Source organism: Engystomops pustulosus, chromosome 1 (assembly GCF_040894005.1).
Source record: "Engystomops pustulosus chromosome 1, aEngPut4.maternal, whole genome shotgun sequence".
Classification (NCBI taxonomy): domain Eukaryota; kingdom Metazoa; phylum Chordata; class Amphibia; order Anura; family Leptodactylidae; genus Engystomops; species Engystomops pustulosus.
In genome coordinates, this window is record NC_092411.1 from 274,226,879 (window position 1) to 274,247,869 (window position 20,991).

Consider the following 20,991-nt stretch of genomic DNA (forward strand, 5'->3'; position numbering starts at 1 on the left):
TCTATCCCTTAAAGGGGTTTCTACACCAGATACATGTGTTTCCTTCTTTGATGGTTGCTGAGTCTTAGTAAGCCTACATGTACCCCAATGTGAGCTCTCCTTTTGCAGTGTGTGAAGTTCTCTCACACAGGGATGTGAACAAAAATGGGAACTTCTCTGAGTTTTGTGGCTCAAACAGACGGCTCACACGTGGATCTGTGGAAACCAAGGCCGTGTATATGACCACACAGAAATGAATCCACTTTATACAGACCTCTCAGCAGACACCTCATCTACACGAAGTTACAGACCACAGAGCAGACCTTAACCCATCCATACAGATCCCAGACCAGGCCCCCTATATATAGACTTTAGGCCGCATGGAAATGACCGTATGTCTTTTCCTGTTCTATATGTACACATACCTCCCAACTATTTGGTGAGAGAAAGAGGGAAAAAAAGTCCTGTCCCCTTCTTTCTAAATCGCGCTCCCTTACCTCACCCACAAGCATAGTACTAGACCTATCCTCCATCCTCCCTCATATTGTAGTCTCTTGTCCTCCATCCTCCCTCATATTGTAGTCTCCTGTCCTCCAGCCTCCCTCTGTGGCCCCCTGTTTTCCAGCCTTCTCCTATAGCATTGTGTCCTCGAGCCTGCTCCTGTGGCCTCTTGTTTTCCAGCCTCCTCCTGTGCTCCCTGTCCTCCAGCCTCCTCCTGTGCTCCCTGTCCTCCAGCCTCCATCTATAGCCCTCAGTCCTCCAGCCTCCTCCTGTCCTCCAACCTCCTGTAATTCAGCATCCTCCTATAGCCTCCTGTCCTACAGCCTCCTCCTGTCCTCCACCCTCCTGTAATTCAGCATCCTCCTATAGCCTCCTGTCCTCCCGCCTCCTCCTGTGACCCCCTGTCCTCCAACCTCCTCCTGTAGCCTCCTGTGTTCCAGCCTCCTCCTGTAGCCTCCTGTCCTCCAGCCTTCTCCTGTAGTCTCCTGTCATCCAGCCTCCTCCTGTAGCCTCCTGTGTTCCAGCCTCCTCCTGTCCTCCATCCTCCTCAAGTAGCCTCCTGTCCTCCAGCCTCCTCTTGTAGCCTCCTGTCCTCCAGCCTCCTCCTGTAGCCTCCTGTCCTCCAGTCTCCTCCTGTAGCCTCCTGTCCTCCATCCTCCTCCTGTAGCCTCCTGTCATCCAGCCTCCTCCTGTAGCCTCCTGTCCTCCAGCCTCCTCCTGTCCGCCATCCTCCTCCTGTAGCCCCCTATCCTCCATCCTCCTCCTGTAGCCCCCTGTCCTCCAGCCTCCTCCTGTAGCATCCTGTCCTCCAGCCTCCTCCTGTAGCCTCCTGTCCCCCAGCCTCCTCCTGTACCCTCCTGTCATCCAGCCTCCTCCTGTAGCCTCCTGTCCTCCAGCTTCCTCCTAGAGCCTCCTGTCCTTAAGCCTCCTCCTGTGCCCTTTGTCCTCCAGCCTCCTCCTAGAGCCTCCTGTCATCCAGCCTCCCCCTGTAGCCTTCTCCTGTCCTCCTCCTGTCCTGCAGCCTCCTCCTGTAGCCTCCTGTCCTCCATCCTCCTCCTGTAGCCTCTTGTCCTCCAGCCTCCTCTTGTAATCCATCCTCCTCCTGTAGCCCCCTGTCCCCCATCCTCCTCCTGTAGCGTCCTGTCCACCAGCCTGTTCTTGTCCTCCATCCTCCTCCTGTAGCCCCCTGTCGTCCATCCTCCTCCTGTAGCCTCCTGTCCTCCAGCCTCCTCCTGTAGCCTCCTGTCCTCCACCCTCCTCCTGTAGCCTCCTCTCCTCCTCCTGTCCTGCAGCCTCCTCCTGTAGCCTCCTGTCCTCCATCCTCCTCCTGTAGCCTCCTGTCCTCCAGCCTCCTCCTAGAGCTTCCTGTCCTTAAGCCTCCCCCTGTGCCCTTTGTCTTCCAGTCTCCTCCTAGAGCCTCCTGTCCTCCAGCCTCCCCCTGTAGCCTACTCCTGTCCTCCTCCTTTCCTGCAGCCTCCTCCTGTAGCCTCCTGTCCTCCATCCTCCTCCTGTAGCCTCCTGTCCTCCAGCCTCCTCCTGTAATCCATCCTCCTGTAGCCCCCTGTCCTCCATCCTCCTCCTGTAGCATCCTGTCCTCCAGCCTCTTCCTGTCCTCCATCCTCCTGTAGCCCCCTGTCCTCCATCCTCCTCCTGTAGCCGCCGGTCCTCCATCCTCCTCCTGTAGCCTCCTGTCCTCCAGCCTCCTCCTGTAGCCTCCTGTCCTCCAGCCTCCTCCTGTAGCCTCCTGTCTTCCAGCCTCCTCCTGTAGCCTCCTCTCCTCCTCCTGTCCTGCAGCCTCCTCCTGTAGCCTCCTGTCCTCCATCCTCCTCCTGTAGCCCCTGTCCTCCATCCTCCTCCTGTAGCCTCCTGTCCTTCAGTCTCCTCCTGTAGCCTCCTGTCCTCCATCCTCCTCCTGTAGCCTCCTGTCCTCCAGCCTCCTCCGAGAGCTTACTGTCCTTAAGCCTCCCCCTGTGCCCTTTGTCTTCCAGTCTCCTCCTAGAGCCTCCTGTCCTCCAGCCTCCCCCTGTAGCCTACTCCTGTCCTCCTCCTGTCCTCCAGCCTCCTCCTGTGGCCCCCTGTCCTCTAGCCTCCTCCTGTAGCCTCCTGTCCTCCATCCTCCTCCTGTAGCCCCCTGTCCTCCATCCTACTCCTTTAGCCTCCTGTCCTCCAGCCTCCTCCTGTAGTCTCCTGTCCTCCAGCCTCCTCCTGTAGCCTCCTGTCATCAAGCCTCCTCCTGTAGCCTCCTGTCCTCCAGCCTCCTCCTGTAGCCTCCTGTCCTCCAGCCTCCTCGGGTAGCCTCCTGTCATCCAGCCTCCTGTAGCCTCCTGTCCTCCAGCCTCCCCCTGTAGCCTTCTCCTGTCCTCCTCCTATCCTTCAGCCTCCTCCTGTAGCCTCCTGTCCTCCATCCTCCTTCTGTAGCCTCCTGTCCCCCAGCCTCCTCCTAGAGCCTCCTGTCCTTAAGCCTCCTCCTGTGCCCTTTGTCCTCCAGTCTCCTCCTAGAGCCTCCTGTCATCCAGCCTCCCCCTGTAGCCTTCTCCTGTCCCCCTCCTGTCCTGCAGCCTTCTCCTGTCCCCCTCCTGTCCTGCAGCCTCCTCCTGTAGCCTCCTGTCATCCAGCCTCCTCCTGTAGCCTCCTGTCCCCCAGCCTCCCCCTGTAGCCTCCTGTCCTCCATCCTCCTCCTGTAGCCCCCTGTTCTCCATTCTCCTCCTGTAGCGTCCTGTCCTCCATTCTCCTCCTGTCCTCCAGCCTCCTCCTGTAGCCCCCTGTCCTCCAGCCTGCTCCTGTAGCCTCCTGTCCTCCATCCTCCTCCTGTGGCCTCCTTTCCTCCATCCTCCTCCTGTAGCCCACTGTCCACCATCCTCCTCCTGTAGTCTCCTGTCCTCCAGCCTCCTTCTGTAGCCTCCTGTCCTCCAGCCTCCTCCTGTAGCCTCCTGTCCTCCAGCCTCCTCCTGTAGCCCCCTGTCCTCCAGCCTCCTCCTGTAGCCTCCTGTCCTCCAGCCTCCTCCTGTAGCCTCCTGTCCTCCAGCCTCCTCTTGTAGCCTCCTGTCCTCCAGCCTCCTCCTGTAGCCTCCTGTCCTCCAGTCTCCTCCTGTAGCCTCCTGTCCTCCATCCTCCTCCTGTAGCCTCCTGTCATCCAGCCTCCTCCTGTAGCCTCCTGTCCTCCAGCCTCCTCCTGTCCGCCATCCTCCTCCTGTAGCCCCCTTTCCTCCATCCTCCTCCTGTAGCCCCCTGTCCTCCAGCCTCCTCCTGTAGCATCCTGTCCTCCAGCCTCCTCCTGTAGCCTCCTGTCCCCCAGCCTCCTCCTGTACCCTCCTGTCATCCAGCCTCCTCCTGTAGCCTCCTGTCCTCCAGCCTCCTCCTAGAGCCTCCTGTCCTTAAGCCTCCTCCTGTGCCCTTTGTCCTCCAGCCTCCTCCTAGAGCCTCCTGTCATCCAGCCTCCCCCTGTAGCCTTCTCCTGTCCTCCTCCTGTCCTGCAGCCTCCTCCTGTAGCCTCCTGTCCTCCATCCTCCTCCTGTAGCCTCTTGTCCTCCAGCCTCCTCTTGTAATCCATCCTCCTCCTGTAGCCCCCTGTCCCCCATCCTCCTCCTGTAGCGTCCTGTCCACCAGCCTCTTCTTGTCCTCCATCCTCCTCCTGTAGCCCCCTGTCGTCCATCCTCCTCCTGTAGCCTCCTGTCCTCCAGCCTCCTCCTGTAGCCTCCTGTCCTCCACCCTCCTCCTGTAGCCTCCTCTCCTCCTCCTGTCCTGCAGCCTCCTCCTGTAGCCTCCTGTCCTCCATCCTCCTCCTGTAGCCTCCTGTCCTCCAGCCTCCTCCTAGAGCTTCCTGTCCTTAAGCCTCCCCCTGTGCCCTTTGTCTTCCAGTCTCCTCCTAGAGCCTCCTGTCCTCCAGCCTCCCCCTGTAGCCTACTCCTGTCCTCCTCCTTTCCTGCAGCCTCCTCTTGTAGCCTCCTGTCCTCCATCCTCCTCCTGTAGCCTCCTGTCCTCCAGCCTCCTCCTGTAATCCATCCTCCTGTAGCCCCCTGTCCTCCATCCTCCTCCTGTAGCATCCTGTCCTCCAGCCTCTTCCTGTCCTCCATCCTCCTCCTGTAGCCCCCTGTCCTCCATCCTCCTCCTGTAGCCGCCTGTCCTCCATCCTCCTCCTGTAGCCTCCTGTCCTCCAGCCTCCTCCTGTAGCCTCCTGTCCTCCAGCCTCCTCCTGTAGCCTCCTGTCTTCCAGCCTCCTCCTGTAGCCTCCTCTCCTCCTCCTGTCCTGCAGCCTCCTCCTGTAGCCTCCTGTCCTCCATCCTCCTCCTGTAGCCCCTGTCCTCCATCCTCTTCCTGTAGCCTCCTGTCCTCCAGCCTCCTCCGAGAGCTTACTGTCCTTAAGCCTCCCCCTGTGCCCTTTGTCTTCCAGTCTCCTCCTAGAGCCTCCTGTCCTCCAGCCTCCCCCTGTAGCCTACTCCTGTCCTCCTCCTGTCCTCCAGCCTCCTCCTGTGGCCCCCTGTCCTCCAGCCTCCTCCTGTAGCCTCCTGTCCTCCATCCTCCTCCTGTAGCCCCCTGTCCTCCATCCTACTCCTTTAGCCTCCTGTCCTCCAGCCTCCTCCTGTAGACTCCTGTCCTCCAGCCTCCTCCTGTAGCCTCCTGTCCTCCAGCCTCCTCCTGTAGCCTCCTGTCCTCCAGCCTCCTCGGGTAGCCTCCTGTCCTCCAGCCTCCTCGGGTAGCCTCCTGTCATCCAGCCTCCTGTAGCCTCCTGTCCTCCAGCCTCCCCCTGTAGCCTTCTCCTGTCCTCCTCCTGTCCTTCAGCCTCCTCCTGTAGCCTCCTGTCCTCCATCCTCCTCCTGTAGCCTCCTGTCCCCCAGCCTCCTCCTAGAGCCTCCTGTCCTTAAGCCTCCTCCTGTGCCCTTTGTCCTCCAGTCTCCTCCTAGAGCCTCCTGTCATCCAGCCTCCCCCTGTAGCCTTCTCCTGTCCCCCTCCTGTCCTGCAGCCTTCTCCTGTCCCCCTCCTGTCCTGCAGCCTCCTCCTGTAGCCTCCTGTCATCCAGCCTCCTCCTGTAGCCTCCTGTCCCCCAGCCTCCCCCTGTAGCCTCCTGTCCTCCATCCTCCTCCTGTAGCCCCCTGTTCTCCATTCTCCTCCTGTAGCGTCCTGTCCTCCATTCTCCTCCTGTCCTCCAGCCTCCTCCTGTAGCCCCCTGTCCTCCAGCCTGCTCCTGTAGCCTCCTGTCCTCCATCCTCCTCCTGTGGCCTCCTTTCCTCCATCCTCCTCCTGTAGCCCACTGTCCACCATCCTCCTCCTGTAGTCTCCTGTCCTCCAGCCTCCTTCTGTAGCCTCCTGTCCTCCAGCCTCCTCCTGTAGCCTCCTGTCCTCCAGCCTCCTCCTGTAGCCCCCTGTCCTCCAGCCTCCTCCTGTAGCCTCCTGTCCTCCAGCCTCCTCCTGTAGCCTCCTGTCCTCCAGCCTCCTCCTGTAGCGTCCTGTCCTCCAGCCTCCTCCTGTAGCTCCTGCCCTCCAGCCTCCTCCTGTAGCTCCTGTCCTCCAGCCTCCTCCTGTAGCCTCCTGTCCTCCAGCCTCCTCCTGTAGCCTCCTGTCCTCCAGCCTCCTCCTGTAGCCTCCTGTCCTCCAGCCTCCTCCTGTAGCCTCCTGTCCTCCAGCCTCCTCCTGTAGCCTCCTGTCATCCAGCCTCCTCCTGTAGCCTCCTGTCCTCCAGCCTCCTCCTGTAGCCCCCTGTCCTCCAGCCTCTTCCTGTAGCTCCTGCCCTCCAGCCTCTTCCTGTAGCTCCTGTCCTCCAGCCTCCTCCTGTAGCCCCCTGTCCTCCAGCCTCTTCCTGTAGCTCCTGTCCTCCAGCCTCCTCCTGTAGTCTCCTGTCCTCCAGCCTCCACCTGTAGCTCCTGTCCTCCAGCCTCCTCCTGTAGTCTCCTGTCCGCCAGCCTCCTCCTGTAGCTCCTGCCCTCCAGCCTCTTCCTGTAGCCCCTGTCCTCCAGTCTCCTCCTGTAGTCTCCTGTCCTACAGCCTCCTCCTGTAGCCTCCTGTCCTCCAGCCTCCTCCTGTAGCCTCCTGTCCTCCAGCCTCCTCCTGTAGCCTCCTGTCCTCCAGCCTCCTCCTGTAGCCTCCTGTCATCCAGCCTTCTCCTGTAGCCTCCTGTCCTCCAACCTCCTCCTGTAGTCTCCTGTCCTCCAGCCTCCTCCTGTAGCCTCCTGTCCTCCAGCCTCTTCCTGTAGCTCCTGTCCTCCAGTCTCCTCCTGTAGCCTCCTGTCCTCCAGCCTCCTCCTGTAGCCTCCTGTCCTCCAGCCTCCTCCTGTAGCCTCCTGTCCTCCAGCCTCCTCCTGTAGCCTCCTGTCCTCCAGCCTCCTCCTGTAGCCTCCTGTCCTCCAGCCTCCTCCTGTAGCCTCCTGTCCTCCAGCCTCCTCCTGTAGCCTCCTGTCCTCCAGCCTCCTCCTGTAGCCTCCTGTCCTCCAGCCTCCTCCTGTAGCCTCCTGTCCTCCAGCCTCCTCCTGTAGCCCCCTGTCCTCCAGCCTCCTCCTGTAGCTCCTGCCCTCCAGCCTCTTCCTGTAGCTCCTGTCCTCCAGCCTCCTCCTGTAGCCCCCTGTCCTCCAGCCTCTTCCTGTAGCTCCTGCCCTCCAGCCTCTTCCTGTAGCTCCTGTCCTCCAGCCTCCTCCTGTAGTCTCCTGTCCTCCAGCCTCCTCCTGTAGCTCCTGTCCTCCAGCCTCCTCCTGTAGTCTCCTGTCCTCCAGCCTCCTGCAGCTCCTGCCCTCCAGCCTCCTCCTGTAGCTCCTGCCCTCCAGCCTCTTCCTGTAGCCCCTGTCCTCCAGTCTCCTCCTGTAGTCTCCTGTCCTACAGCCTCCTCCTGTAGCCTCCTGTCCTCCAGCCTCCTCCTGTAGCCTCCTGTCCTCCAGCCTCCTCCTGTAGCCTCCTGTCATCCAGCCTCCTCCTGTAGCCTCCTGTCCTCCAACCTCCTCCTGTAGTCTCCTGTCCTCCAGCCTCCTCCTGTAGCCTCCTGTCCTTCAGTCTCTTCCTGTAGCTCCTGTCCTCCAGCCTCCTCCTGTAGCCTCCTGTCCTCCAGCCTCCTCCTGTAGCCTCCTGTCCTCCAGCCTCCTCCTGTAGCCTCCTGTCCTCCAGCCTCCTCCTCTAGCCTCCTGTCCTCCAGCCTCCTCCTGTAGCCTCCTGTCCTCCAGCCTCCTCCTGTAGCCTCCTGTCCTCCAGCCTCCTCCTGTAGCCTCCTGTCCTCCAGCCTCCTCCTGTAGCCTCCTGTCATCCAGCCTCCTCCTGTAGCCTCCTGTCCCCCAGCCTCCTCCTAGAGCCTCCTGTCCTTAAGCCTCCTCCTGTGCCCTTTGTCCTCCAGTCTCCTCCTAGAGCCTCCTGTCATCCAGCCTCCCCCTGTAGCCTTCTCCTGTCCCCCTCCTGTCCTGCAGCCTTCTCCTGTCCCCCTCCTGTCCTGCAGCCTCCTCCTGTAGCCTCCTGTCATCCAGCCTCCTCCTGTAGCCTCCTGTCCCCCAGCCTCCCCCTGTAGCCTCCTGTCCTCCATCCTCCTCCTGTAGCCCCCTGTTCTCCATTCTCCTCCTGTAGCGTCCTGTCCTCCATTCTCCTCCTGTCCTCCAGCCTCCTCCTGTAGCCCCCTGTCCTCCAGCCTGCTCCTGTAGCCTCCTGTCCTCCATCCTCCTCCTGTGGCCTCCTTTCCTCCATCCTCCTCCTGTAGCCCACTGTCCACCATCCTCCTCCTGTAGTCTCCTGTCCTCCAGCCTCCTTCTGTAGCCTCCTGTCCTCCAGCCTCCTCCTGTAGCCTCCTGTCCTCCAGCCTCCTCCTGTAGCCCCCTGTCCTCCAGCCTCCTCCTGTAGCCTCCTGTCCTCCAGCCTCCTCCTGTAGCCTCCTGTCCTCCAGCCTCCTCTTGTAGCCTCCTGTCCTCCAGCCTCCTCCTGTAGCCTCCTGTCCTCCAGTCTCCTCCTGTAGCCTCCTGTCCTCCATCCTCCTCCTGTAGCCTCCTGTCATCCAGCCTCCTCCTGTAGCCTCCTGTCCTCCAGCCTCCTCCTGTCCGCCATCCTCCTCCTGTAGCCCCCTTTCCTCCATCCTCCTCCTGTAGCCCCCTGTCCTCCAGCCTCCTCCTGTAGCATCCTGTCCTCCAGCCTCCTCCTGTAGCCTCCTGTCCCCCAGCCTCCTCCTGTACCCTCCTGTCATCCAGCCTCCTCCTGTAGCCTCCTGTCCTCCAGCCTCCTCCTAGAGCCTCCTGTCCTTAAGCCTCCTCCTGTGCCCTTTGTCCTCCAGCCTCCTCCTAGAGCCTCCTGTCATCCAGCCTCCCCCTGTAGCCTTCTCCTGTCCTCCTCCTGTCCTGCAGCCTCCTCCTGTAGCCTCCTGTCCTCCATCCTCCTCCTGTAGCCTCTTGTCCTCCAGCCTCCTCTTGTAATCCATCCTCCTCCTGTAGCCCCCTGTCCCCCATCCTCCTCCTGTAGCGTCCTGTCCACCAGCCTCTTCTTGTCCTCCATCCTCCTCCTGTAGCCCCCTGTCGTCCATCCTCCTCCTGTAGCCTCCTGTCCTCCAGCCTCCTCCTGTAGCCTCCTGTCCTCCACCCTCCTCCTGTAGCCTCCTCTCCTCCTCCTGTCCTGCAGCCTCCTCCTGTAGCCTCCTGTCCTCCATCCTCCTCCTGTAGCCTCCTGTCCTCCAGCCTCCTCCTAGAGCTTCCTGTCCTTAAGCCTCCCCCTGTGCCCTTTGTCTTCCAGTCTCCTCCTAGAGCCTCCTGTCCTCCAGCCTCCCCCTGTAGCCTACTCCTGTCCTCCTCCTTTCCTGCAGCCTCCTCTTGTAGCCTCCTGTCCTCCATCCTCCTCCTGTAGCCTCCTGTCCTCCAGCCTCCTCCTGTAATCCATCCTCCTGTAGCCCCCTGTCCTCCATCCTCCTCCTGTAGCATCCTGTCCTCCAGCCTCTTCCTGTCCTCCATCCTCCTCCTGTAGCCCCCTGTCCTCCATCCTCCTCCTGTAGCCGCCTGTCCTCCATCCTCCTCCTGTAGCCTCCTGTCCTCCAGCCTCCTCCTGTAGCCTCCTGTCCTCCAGCCTCCTCCTGTAGCCTCCTGTCTTCCAGCCTCCTCCTGTAGCCTCCTCTCCTCCTCCTGTCCTGCAGCCTCCTCCTGTAGCCTCCTGTCCTCCATCCTCCTCCTGTAGCCCCTGTCCTCCATCCTCTTCCTGTAGCCTCCTGTCCTCCAGCCTCCTCCGAGAGCTTACTGTCCTTAAGCCTCCCCCTGTGCCCTTTGTCTTCCAGTCTCCTCCTAGAGCCTTCTGTCCTCCAGCCTCCCCCTGTAGCCTACTCCTGTCCTCCTCCTGTCCTCCAGCCTCCTCCTGTGGCCCCCTGTCCTCTAGCCTCCTCCTGTAGCCTCCTGTCCTCAATCCTCCTCCTGTAGCCCCCTGTCCTCCATCCTACTCCTTTAGCCTCCTGTCCTCCAGCCTCCTCCTGTAGACTCCTGTCCTCCAGCCTCCTCCTGTCCTCCAGCCTCCTCCTGTAGCCTCCTGTCCTCCAGCCTCCTCGGGTAGCCTCCTGTCCTCCAGCCTCCTCGGGTAGCCTCCTGTCATCCAGCCTCCTGTAGCCTCCTGTCCTCCAGCCTCCCCCTGTAGCCTTCTCCTGTCCTCCTCCTGTCCTTCAGCCTCCTCCTGTAGCCTCCTGTCCTCCATCCTCCTCCTGTAGCCTCCTGTCCCCCAGCCTCCTCCTAGAGCCTCCTGTCCTTAAGCCTCCTCCTGTGCCCTTTGTCCTCCAGTCTCCTCCTAGAGCCTCCTGTCATCCAGCCTCCCCCTGTAGCCTTCTCCTGTCCCCCTCCTGTCCTGCAGCCTTCTCCTGTCCCCCTCCTGTCCTGCAGCCTCCTCCTGTAGCCTCCTGTCATCCAGCCTCCTCCTGTAGCCTCCTGTCCCCCAGCCTCCCCCTGTAGCCTCCTGTCCTCCATCCTCCTCCTGTAGCCCCCTGTTCTCCATTCTCCTCCTGTAGCGTCCTGTCCTCCATTCTCCTCCTGTCCTCCAGCCTCCTCCTGTAGCCCCCTGTCCTCCAGCCTGCTCCTGTAGCCTCCTGTCCTCCATCCTCCTCCTGTGGCCTCCTTTCCTCCATCCTCCTCCTGTAGCCCACTGTCCACCATCCTCCTCCTGTAGTCTCCTGTCCTCCAGCCTCCTTCTGTAGCCTCCTGTCCTCCAGCCTCCTCCTGTAGCCTCCTGTCCTCCAGCCTCCTCCTGTAGCCCCCTGTCCTCCAGCCTCCTCCTGTAGCCTCCTGTCCTCCAGCCTCCTCCTGTAGCCTCCTGTCCTCCAGCCTCCTCCTGTAGCGTCCTGTCCTCCAGCCTCCTCCTGTAGCTCCTGCCCTCCAGCCTCCTCCTGTAGCTCCTGTCCTCCAGCCTCCTCCTGTAGCCTCCTGTCCTCCAGCCTCCTCCTGTAGCCTCCTGTCCTCCAGCCTCCTCCTGTAGCCTCCTGTCCTCCAGCCTCCTCCTGTAGCCTCCTGTCCTCCAGCCTCCTCCTGTAGCCTCCTGTCATCCAGCCTCCTCCTGTAGCCTCCTGTCCTCCAGCCTCCTCCTGTAGCCCCCTGTCCTCCAGCCTCTTCCTGTAGCTCCTGCCCTCCAGCCTCTTCCTGTAGCTCCTGTCCTCCAGCCTCCTCCTGTAGCCCCCTGTCCTCCAGCCTCTTCCTGTAGCTCCTGTCCTCCAGCCTCCTCCTGTAGTCTCCTGTCCTCCAGCCTCCACCTGTAGCTCCTGTCCTCCAGCCTCCTCCTGTAGTCTCCTGTCCGCCAGCCTCCTCCTGTAGCTCCTGCCCTCCAGCCTCTTCCTGTAGCCCCTGTCCTCCAGTCTCCTCCTGTAGTCTCCTGTCCTACAGCCTCCTCCTGTAGCCTCCTGTCCTCCAGCCTCCTCCTGTAGCCTCCTGTCCTCCAGCCTCCTCCTGTAGCCTCCTGTCCTCCAGCCTCCTCCTGTAGCCTCCTGTCATCCAGCCTTCTCCTGTAGCCTCCTGTCCTCCAACCTCCTCCTGTAGTCTCCTGTCCTACAGCCTCCTCCTGTAGCCTCCTGTCCTCCAGCCTCCTCCTGTAGCCTCCTGTCCTCCAGCCTCCTCCTGTAGCCTCCTGTCCTCCAGCCTCCTCCTGTAGCCTCCTGTCATCCAGCCTTCTCCTGTAGCCTCCTGTCCTCCAACCTCCTCCTGTAGTCTCCTGTCCTCCAGCCTCCTCCTGTAGCCTCCTGTCCTCCAGCCTCTTCCTGTAGCTCCTGTCCTCCAGTCTCCTCCTGTAGCCTCCTGTCCTCCAGCCTCCTCCTGTAGCCTCCTGTCCTCCAGCCTCCTCCTGTAGCCTCCTGTCCTACAGCCTCCTCCTGTAGCCTCCTGTCCTCCAGCCTCCTCCTGTAGCCTCCTGTCCTCCAGCCTCCTCCTGTAGCCTCCTGTCCTCCAGCCTCCTCCTGTAGCCTCCTGTCCTCCAGCCTCCTCCTGTAGCCTCCTGTCCTCCAGCCTCCTCCTGTAGCCCCCTGTCCTCCAGCCTCCTCCTGTAGCTCCTGCCCTCCAGCCTCTTCCTGTAGCTCCTGTCCTCCAGCCTCCTCCTGTAGCCCCCTGTCCTCCAGCCTCTTCCTGTAGCTCCTGCCCTCCAGCCTCTTCCTGTAGCTCCTGTCCTCCAGCCTCCTCCTGTAGTCTCCTGTCCTCCAGCCTCCTCCTGTAGCTCCTGTCCTCCAGCCTCCTCCTGTAGTCTCCTGTCCTCCAGCCTCCTGCAGCTCCTGCCCTCCAGCCTCCTCCTGTAGCTCCTGCCCTCCAGCCTCTTCCTGTAGCCCCTGTCCTCCAGTCTCCTCCTGTAGTCTCCTGTCCTACAGCCTCCTCCTGTAGCCTCCTGTCCTCCAGCCTCCTCCTGTAGCCTCCTGTCCTCCAGCCTCCTCCTGTAGCCTCCTGTCATCCAGCCTCCTCCTGTAGCCTCCTGTCCTCCAACCTCCTCCTGTAGTCTCCTGTCCTCCAGCCTCCTCCTGTAGCCTCCTGTCCTTCAGTCTCTTCCTGTAGCTCCTGTCCTCCAGCCTCCTCCTGTAGCCTCCTGTCCTCCAGCCTCCTCCTGTAGCCTCCTGTCCTCCAGCCTCCTCCTGTAGCCTCCTGTCCTCCAGCCTCCTCCTCTAGCCTCCTGTCCTCCAGCCTCCTCCTGTAGCCTCCTGTCCTCCAGCCTCCTCCTGTAGCCTCCTGTCCTCCAGCCTCCTCCTGTAGCCTCCTGTCCTCCAGCCTCCTCCTGTAGCCTCCTGTCATCCAGCCTCCTCCTGTAGCCTCCTGTCCTCCAGCCTCCTCCTGTAGCCTCCTGTCATCCAGCCTCCTCCTGTAGTCTCCTGTCCTCCAGCCTCCTCCTGTAGCCTCCTGTCCTCCAGCCTCTTCCTGTATCTCATGTCCTCCAGCCTCCTCCTGTAGCCTCATGTCCTCCTCCTGTAGCCTCCTGTCCTCCAGCCTCCTCCTGTAGCCTCCTGTCATCCAGCCTCCTGCTGTAGCCTCCTGTCCTCCAGCCTCCTCCTGTAGCCTCCTGTCATCCAGCCTCCTCCTGTAGCCTCCTGTCCTCCAACCTCCTCCTGTAGTCTCCTGTCCTCCAGCCTCCTCCTGTAGCCTCCTGTCCTCCAGCCTCTTCCTGTAGCTCCTGTCCTCCAGCCTCCTCCTGTAGCCTCCTGTCCTCCAGCCTCCTCCTGTAGCCTCCTGTCCTCCAGCCTCCTCCTGTAGCCTCCTGTCCTACAGCCTCCTCCTGTAGCCTCCTGTCCTCCAGCCTCCTCCTGTAGCCTCCTGTCCTCCAGCCTCCTCCTGTAGCCTCCTGTCCTCCAGCCTCTCCTGTAGCCTCCTGTCTTCCAGCCTCTTCCTGTATCTCATGTCCTCCAGCCTCCTCCTGTAGCCTCCTGTCCTCCTCCTGTAGCCTCCTGTCCTCCAGCCTCCTCCTGTAGCCTCCTGTCATCCAGCCTCCTCCTGTAGCCTCCTGTCATCCAGCCTCCTCCTGTAGCCTCCTGTCCTCCAGCCTCCTCCTGTAGCCTCCTGTCATCCAGCCTCCTGTAGCCTCCTGTCATACAGCCTCCTGTAGCCTCCTGTCCTCCAGCCTCCTCCTGTAGCCTCCTGTCCTCCAGCCTCCCCTGTAGCCTTCTCCTGTCCTCCTTCTGTCCTTCAGCCTCCTCCTGTACTCCAGCCTCCTCCTGTAGCCTCCTGTCATCCAGCCTCCTCATGTGCCCTTTGTCCTCCAGCCTCCCCCTGTAGCCTTCTCCTGTCCTCCTCCTGTCCTGCAGCCTCCTCCCCTCTATCCTCCTCCTGTAGATGGTTAAAATGGTTAGTCCACATTGTAATGAATGGGGCTGTATGCTTCATGTATATAAGGCTGTTCATACATTTGTGTGCATGAGGTCTTAGACTGCATCTTCTGACCTCAGACTCCATAGGGATTGGATCTAGGGTTGTGATCTATATGCTGTTTGTATTTATCATCCGCTGGTGCTATATGTGCCCCCACCTCCTGCATATAATCAGACTTGTGATTGTTTGTCCTGTAGTTTGCACTATGAGGCAGCAGGTGGCAGTGTAGTACCACAATCCTCTCTCTATGGGGCACATGTATGAGGTTTTAGGTGCAGATATATTGTTATTGCCCCTGGTTTGGTCTCTATTTTGCCCCTGAACGATCGCTGTTGTATTGCAGCTATGATGAGATCGGAGTTTAGTGACTGAACTATAAATCTCATGCACATTTCTAGCAATTCCTGCAGTGTGTTGTGCCAGAATCAAGATTTACTAATGATGAAGGTAGTAGGTGCCATAACATCTGGAGAGATGGGATTTATGAGGATATAGTGAATCGTTTTCTATACAGGCGCAAAAAATGCACCAAATCACAAAACCACCAACAAAAAAGTTACATCTCTCTATGACCCTGCACCGGTTATAGCGATTATAGAAGTTCAGTGACTGAGGCTGCACATGTGATAGTTACCACAGGCCCCAGGTTTGAGGGGGGGGGGGGTTAAATTTTTTTTATTTTTGAATGCAGCGATTCTATCTTTTAGGGGGATTTATCATGACACAATTACCCCCCTTGCCAGATTTATTAGAAAGCTCCAACCTCCTGATAAGTCTGGCTGGGATGGCGCCACTGGCATCTCTGCGCAGGTAATGGTTAGTACAAAAGTTTTGTTAAAAGGAAAACCCGGCCTGAGTATCACAAAATACAACCACACAATCATTTTTTTAAAAATATATACCGGTATTTTCCCTACAAAATATTGGGGCAGATTTACTTACCCGGTCCTGTCGCGATCCAACGGCGCGTTCTCTGCGGAGGATTCGGGTCTTCCGGCGATTCACTAAGGTAGTTCCCCCGATGCCCACCAGGTGTCGCTGCTGTGCTGAAGTCCGCCGGAGTTCACTGGAGTTCATGTTCCATTGCTGGGTGCAGGTAAGCGCGTGTCAAGCGACACTTTATTAAAATGCGGCAGTTTTTCCGAATCCATCGGGTTTTCTTACGGCCACGCCCCCGATTTCCGTCGCGTGCATGCCGGCACCGATGCGCCACAATCCGATCGCGTGCGCCAAAAACCCGGAGCAATTCAGGGAAAATCAGCACAAAACGGTAATATTCGGGTAACCCGATGGAAAAACGTGTTTCCGGCCCTTAGTGAATGACCCCCATTACGTTCAATAATTGACACTTCTAGGTGTTATTAGCCTATAGATTAGTGCAGCTGTTCCAGGGATCATTTGATTAAACTGCTTGGTTAAAGTATACAAAATACTAAATGACTGTGTATGGAATAGTTAATAAAGATATCATGTACCATATTTTTCGGACTATAAGGCGCACAAAAAATCCTTTGATTTTCTCATAAATCAAAGGTGCGCCTTATAATCAGGTGCACCTTATATATGAACCGTACTTACAGACAACAGCTGCCTTGAACTGTGCACAGGTCTGCCACCTGCTGGTCATTCATCCTTATAATCAGGTGCGCCTTATACTCCAGTGCGCCTTATATATGAACCTAGAGGTTTTAGCAGGCATTTATTGATGGTGTGCCTTATACTCCGGTGCGCCTTATAGTCCTAAAAATACTGTAGTCATATAGCGCAGCCTGACAGATAGCAAAAAGGAATTTCCATTGCGTCAGGTGAAAGGGATCTTCGTCTAATATCACACAGTGACTGACGCTGGGGTATAATATAATGCTGTTACACATAAAAAGAAAGGAAGGCTAATATTTTGTCATTAATAAAATAACTTTTTTTTTTTTTTTTTACATTTTAGTTTCATTATTTTTTTTGCTGGTCTTTGTTGCCCCCTAGTGGTGATATTTGGTAATACAGTAGAAGCCGTGTTTTGCAGGTGCTGACGATGAAGCTTACGGTAGATTTAATAATTATAATAATAATAATTCTTTATTTATATAGCGCACACAGATTTGATAATAATAATATCTGATAATCATGAAATTTGGAACTTTAGTAACTTTTCTTTGGTGTCTATTTTCTGACAATAGTAAGGAGGAGTGGTGCTTTTGATGGATGCCACTTTAGGGAATGTATGAGACTCTGATCACTGCGTCAAACTTTTTTTGGGTGGCAGAAGTTTTGATTTTGTTAGATGACTGATCACTCACGCCTTTACACAACCCTCACAGAGTCTTCTAAGAAAACTGGGTCAGACCTGTGCGCAGAAGTGCCACGCCAGCGCAGAGCATCACACCAAACAGCCCCCTCATAGTTATTTTATATAAAGCCCCCCTCACACTTTATGGATTCATTAGATACAACCACCTCTCACCCCCATGGATTCATTAGATACAACCACCTCTCACCCCCATCGATTGCTTACGTGCAGCCTTATGTGGGCCCCCCAGCAGCCCTGGGCCCTGGCACTTGCCCAGGTTCTCCCAGGGCTTGGCGCCGGCCCTGATTATATACATATTATAGGGATCTCTCCTCTCTACTTCCTGCCCTCTTCTGCCCCATGGGGTCAGCAGCTATTGGGTTGCATGAAGTCAGATCTGTGGCCTCTAACACTGCCCTGGGATCAGAAGACTCTGACTGTGAGTATAGTCGTGTGTGTGTATATTTGTATATCTATATGTCTATATATCTAGATAGTGGCACTCAGACTCTATATCAGTTGGGTAGTCTGCCTCCCTTATGCCTTCCAGTACCTTAAGAATCTATTGGCAACATCCCCCACCGGGGCCTAGCTTTTTCTTGGGGCCTGGAGGCAGTGGGGGCCCAGAATACCGGAGTGGCTGGCGGTTGTGGCCTAGGCACGCTAGTGTCACGGTGCTTGGTATGGGGACTGGAGGGCTGTCCTACAGCCTGGCAGGTCTCCAGCAGGTGGGGTGTGCAAGAAATATGGAGGGAGAGGTTGATGTACTTGGTCTCCCTGGGGCAACCCCTAAGGTGTATATAGGAATTACTGGGTAATGGATGGGAAGCCCGTGGTGGTAACAGCCGTATCCAGGGATCAGACGGAGGCAACGTTGTGCAATTCAACACACTGTTCTTTATTGAACCTCAAACATCAGGGAATGAGCCTAAATGGCCAAACATGATTAACATCATATTCTGGTTACTGGAATGGTCATGTAGAGTAGTCCGCAGGAATGGTGCACCAGCCTGATAGTAGATGCAGGCTGGGATAGTTGAGGTGAAGCTGTGTCCAAATTATGGAAGCTGCAGCTCTGGACAAGAGTCTCCTGACTCATTGCACAGGGGTTTTATACTCCCCTTGATCAGGTGGTAGCACCTCTCCAATCATACTCCAGCTAACAATACAGCCACATAACTGGATAATTACTTACACCAATTTAACTGTTCCCTTTCCAGGCAGAATCTACAGCTGCAATTTACATTAAGTTCTCCTAGCATTATCCTCAGGGTGAGTTGCGCAGGCTCACCAGATAGATCCTGACATGGAGAGGGCGCTATTCACAACTACCACGTTGCCTATACATTGGCAGGGGTGTTGGATATTCATGAATACTACCATAAGGTCCTGGAAGGAACAGTTAGAGATCACATGACTCTCCATCTGCGGCCATTTTATGGTCAGGAATGTCCGGTTGACGAGGTAAAATACAGGAGGCCTCACTTTACATATCAAGAAATCATGAGGTAAAAGTCGTCACTTTACACATCAGGAAAACAGAGCAGAACTAGTAATAGATGTATATTGGTAAATTACCTCATATCCCGCACCAAACACTTACACACACGTTAGAAAAGACATGACGTAAAGTGGCTGACCCCTTTAATTTCTTGCCCTCAGGCACACTGTTGTAGGACATTACCGGTGTGGGTTTGGAAGTTGAGCTACAGCATTAGCACTAGGAATGACCTATGACAGCAGACAACCTGCTGTAATGGCCAGTGCTGCCTTCTAGACCTTTTGGAAGATAACCATGGTTTTCCAAGGGTAGGGGGTGCAATACAACCCTACAGCCCATGCCCCAAGACTTCATGCACATAGTATGGATTATCACACCAAACCGAAACACTGATATGTCCATCTGTCTACACTGGATTTTATGTAATAGTCAATTAATTAATAGTTACGTTAATCGCTTCATGTGGCTTGAGTTTTCATTGAACCTCTGAATGTGGTGCAGATTTGTGCAGTTTTCTGTGGCCAATCTGCATGTAACACAAGAGGATTCACAGCAGATTTTTATGCTGGTTCAGCTGTGGATTTGGTGCTAAACCCTCTGTGATGTCAGGACCACTGGTCCAACACAACAAGAAGCTGACACCAATGTTGGACTGTGATCCTTAGGGTCAACTAGTAAATCTACTCTTGGGACCCACCACTGTACAGCTACATGCACAAATTCCTAAAAACAAAGGGAAGGACCAGTGGCGGTTTAAGTGTCCCACGGGCCCCAGGCTGTTCACTAGGACGCCCCCCCCCCAATGTCCAAACCAACATGTGCCCAGATGTTAGGACATAAGTCCTACTCTATATCCTTAATCTTGTGCTGTTCATAAAAGTAATTTAATAATGCATCTGCTCTTATATCCCATCTATTTAGGAAAGCTGATCACATTCCCTAACTGCATGAAACCCTCTCCCCCCCCAACTACCGTCCAGATCTCCCAAACAGTGTAGGAGATGTGGCTGCTGCCCCTGGCCCGGCCTCTGCAGCTGATCTCCCCCTCATACTGGAAATACTCGCACATAAGCCGAGGCTCCTAATATTACCCCAAAAAATAAACTGGGAAAAGTTATTGACTTGAGTATAAGGGCTCATGCACAGTAACGTATGTCCGGCGTGCCATAGCCCGGTAGGCACACTTCGGCGTGTGTAAGAGGAGGCGGGGTTAGTGCTGCTTACCCCTGCCCCCCTCCATAGAAAATAGGATGCGCACGGCCATCGATACGGCCAAAGATAGAGCAGGCTCTTTTTGCGCCATAACTGTCTATGGGGGACGTATGTACAGCCGCAAGCTTGCTGACGGTTGTGTGCATGAGCCCTAAGCCCTAGGGGGAAGCCACAACTCTAATAAAGCCACACCTCATTAATGAAATGTCCATAGCAGAGCCCCCATTAATAATATGTCCACAGCATATGCCCCCCTTTACATAAATGTCTACAGCAGATGCCCCCCTTTACATAAATGTCTACAGCAGATGCCCCCCTTTACATAAATGTCTACAGCAGATGCCCCCCTTTACATAAATGTCTACAGCAGATGCTGTTTTTTGCACAGTGGCTGTTATACAGACGTTTGCACGGCGTCACAAATTTGCGCCTAAAAAGTCACAAAAATGCACCTAAAAGCTGAAGCTGCACTTCAAAAAACTTCACTTTTCATTACTAAATACATAGGGCCACATTTATCACTTGTTTTTTCTGTTGTTTTTGCGCCTTTTCGTTTAGGCGCACCGTTTTTGCGCCCGTTTTGCGATTAAACGTCAAATTAGCCGCGCAGCTAAAATAACCACCTTTCCCTCATCTATCATTCAATTCCAGATGTTTTGCTGCGCCTAATGATATTCATCACGTGCGACTTTTGCATTTAGGCGCAAAAACGGGCGCAAAAACACTCCAGCCCGAAGGTGGCGTTATCTGAGAAGAAAGCACTGAGCCCCTTTGCAGAAGAGCTCATTTCTAGCAGCAGAGCTCAGCCAGACACTGGAATATATAATAGATACAATTAGATACATTACAGACACTGGAACAGATAATAGATACATTAGATACACTGCAGACAGGAGCTGCAGACTCTATTTACAGTTCATCACCTTCTATTTACAAAATATTCTGCAAAACCCTGAGCTCACAGCAAGAGCAAGAGAAGTTTGCACAAGTTTGCAGAAGCTTGCAGATACGACATACAAGTGTCCCCCATGTAATTCTGCACAGTGTCTGAGGGGGATATTGTGCAGAATTACAGGGGTGCAGCAGGAGACCAGCATTGGGGGATCCCCTCCAGGAGAAGCCACTGCTGAGGAGGTCACTGGGTGCAGGGTGTCACACACCTGGGTGCTGCTGAGGAGGTCACTGGGTGCTGGGTGTCACACCTGGGTGCTGCTGTGAGTGTTATCTTCATTCTGGGCTGTGGGAGAAGCAGAGAGGAGCTTGTAGCAGGATCACATGTAAGTGCCCGAATCTAACATTGCGCCTAAACTGCGCCTAAACTGTGTTAAAGTAAAGTGATTAATAAGAGGCAGAAAATATACTTATCACAGATGGTTGTAGCTTGTGATAATTCTGGCAAAACAGTGCGCCAGAATTTAGGCGCAACTACTACACTTAGGCGCACAAAAGTGATAAATGTGGCCCATAGGTTTTTGCTTCCCAAATGAAAAATTCTCTCTATGCAACATGGAAAATCCTTCAGCGCAGTTTAAAAATGTAAAATTTCTCCAGTAACGACTTCATCATTGTCTATGGGATCATCTCTGGGAGTGATTATTGTCTTATTGTACAGATCTGAGAATATTATCAGTCTCCATTTCATGTAAATTATTATAAAAAAGGCAAAGACTCATTTCAGCAAGAATTTTTTTTTTAACATATCTGTCACAATGTGGTCCGGACATTGTAAAAGCTGATACAATGGGGCACATTTACTTACCCTTTCTGCGCACTATCCCCGATCCAGACTGTCCGACGATCCTGTGTTGTGCCGCGATTCACTAAGATCGTGCGTCCAATATCCTGCAGGTGTCGCTTCCCCGCTCAGGTCCCCCGGAGTTCACCTTCTTCTTCCCAGTGCTTGTAAGTGCGACACATTTTGAATTTTAAATCCCACGCTTAGTCCGAATCAGTTGAGTTGACATGAAAGTCGCCAAAATCCGATCACGTGCGCCAAAAACCTCTGTTAACTGCGGCGCAACACGGAAATCATCTGTAAAACCCAACGAAAATGCGTTCCGCGGACCCTTTATGTGCAATAATAAAGCCATGAACGTTCTGTCACATTTTCTCAAACTCGTTTCATTATTTGTTACAAATGAGATCTAATAATTTGAGGCAAATTTAGGCGCAAATAAACCAAACAAGCGACAATTCCAAAACTAGATCATTCATAGATCACAAGCAAAAGAAAAGAACAAACCAGGCACAAAAATAGGCGAACCTGACAACCA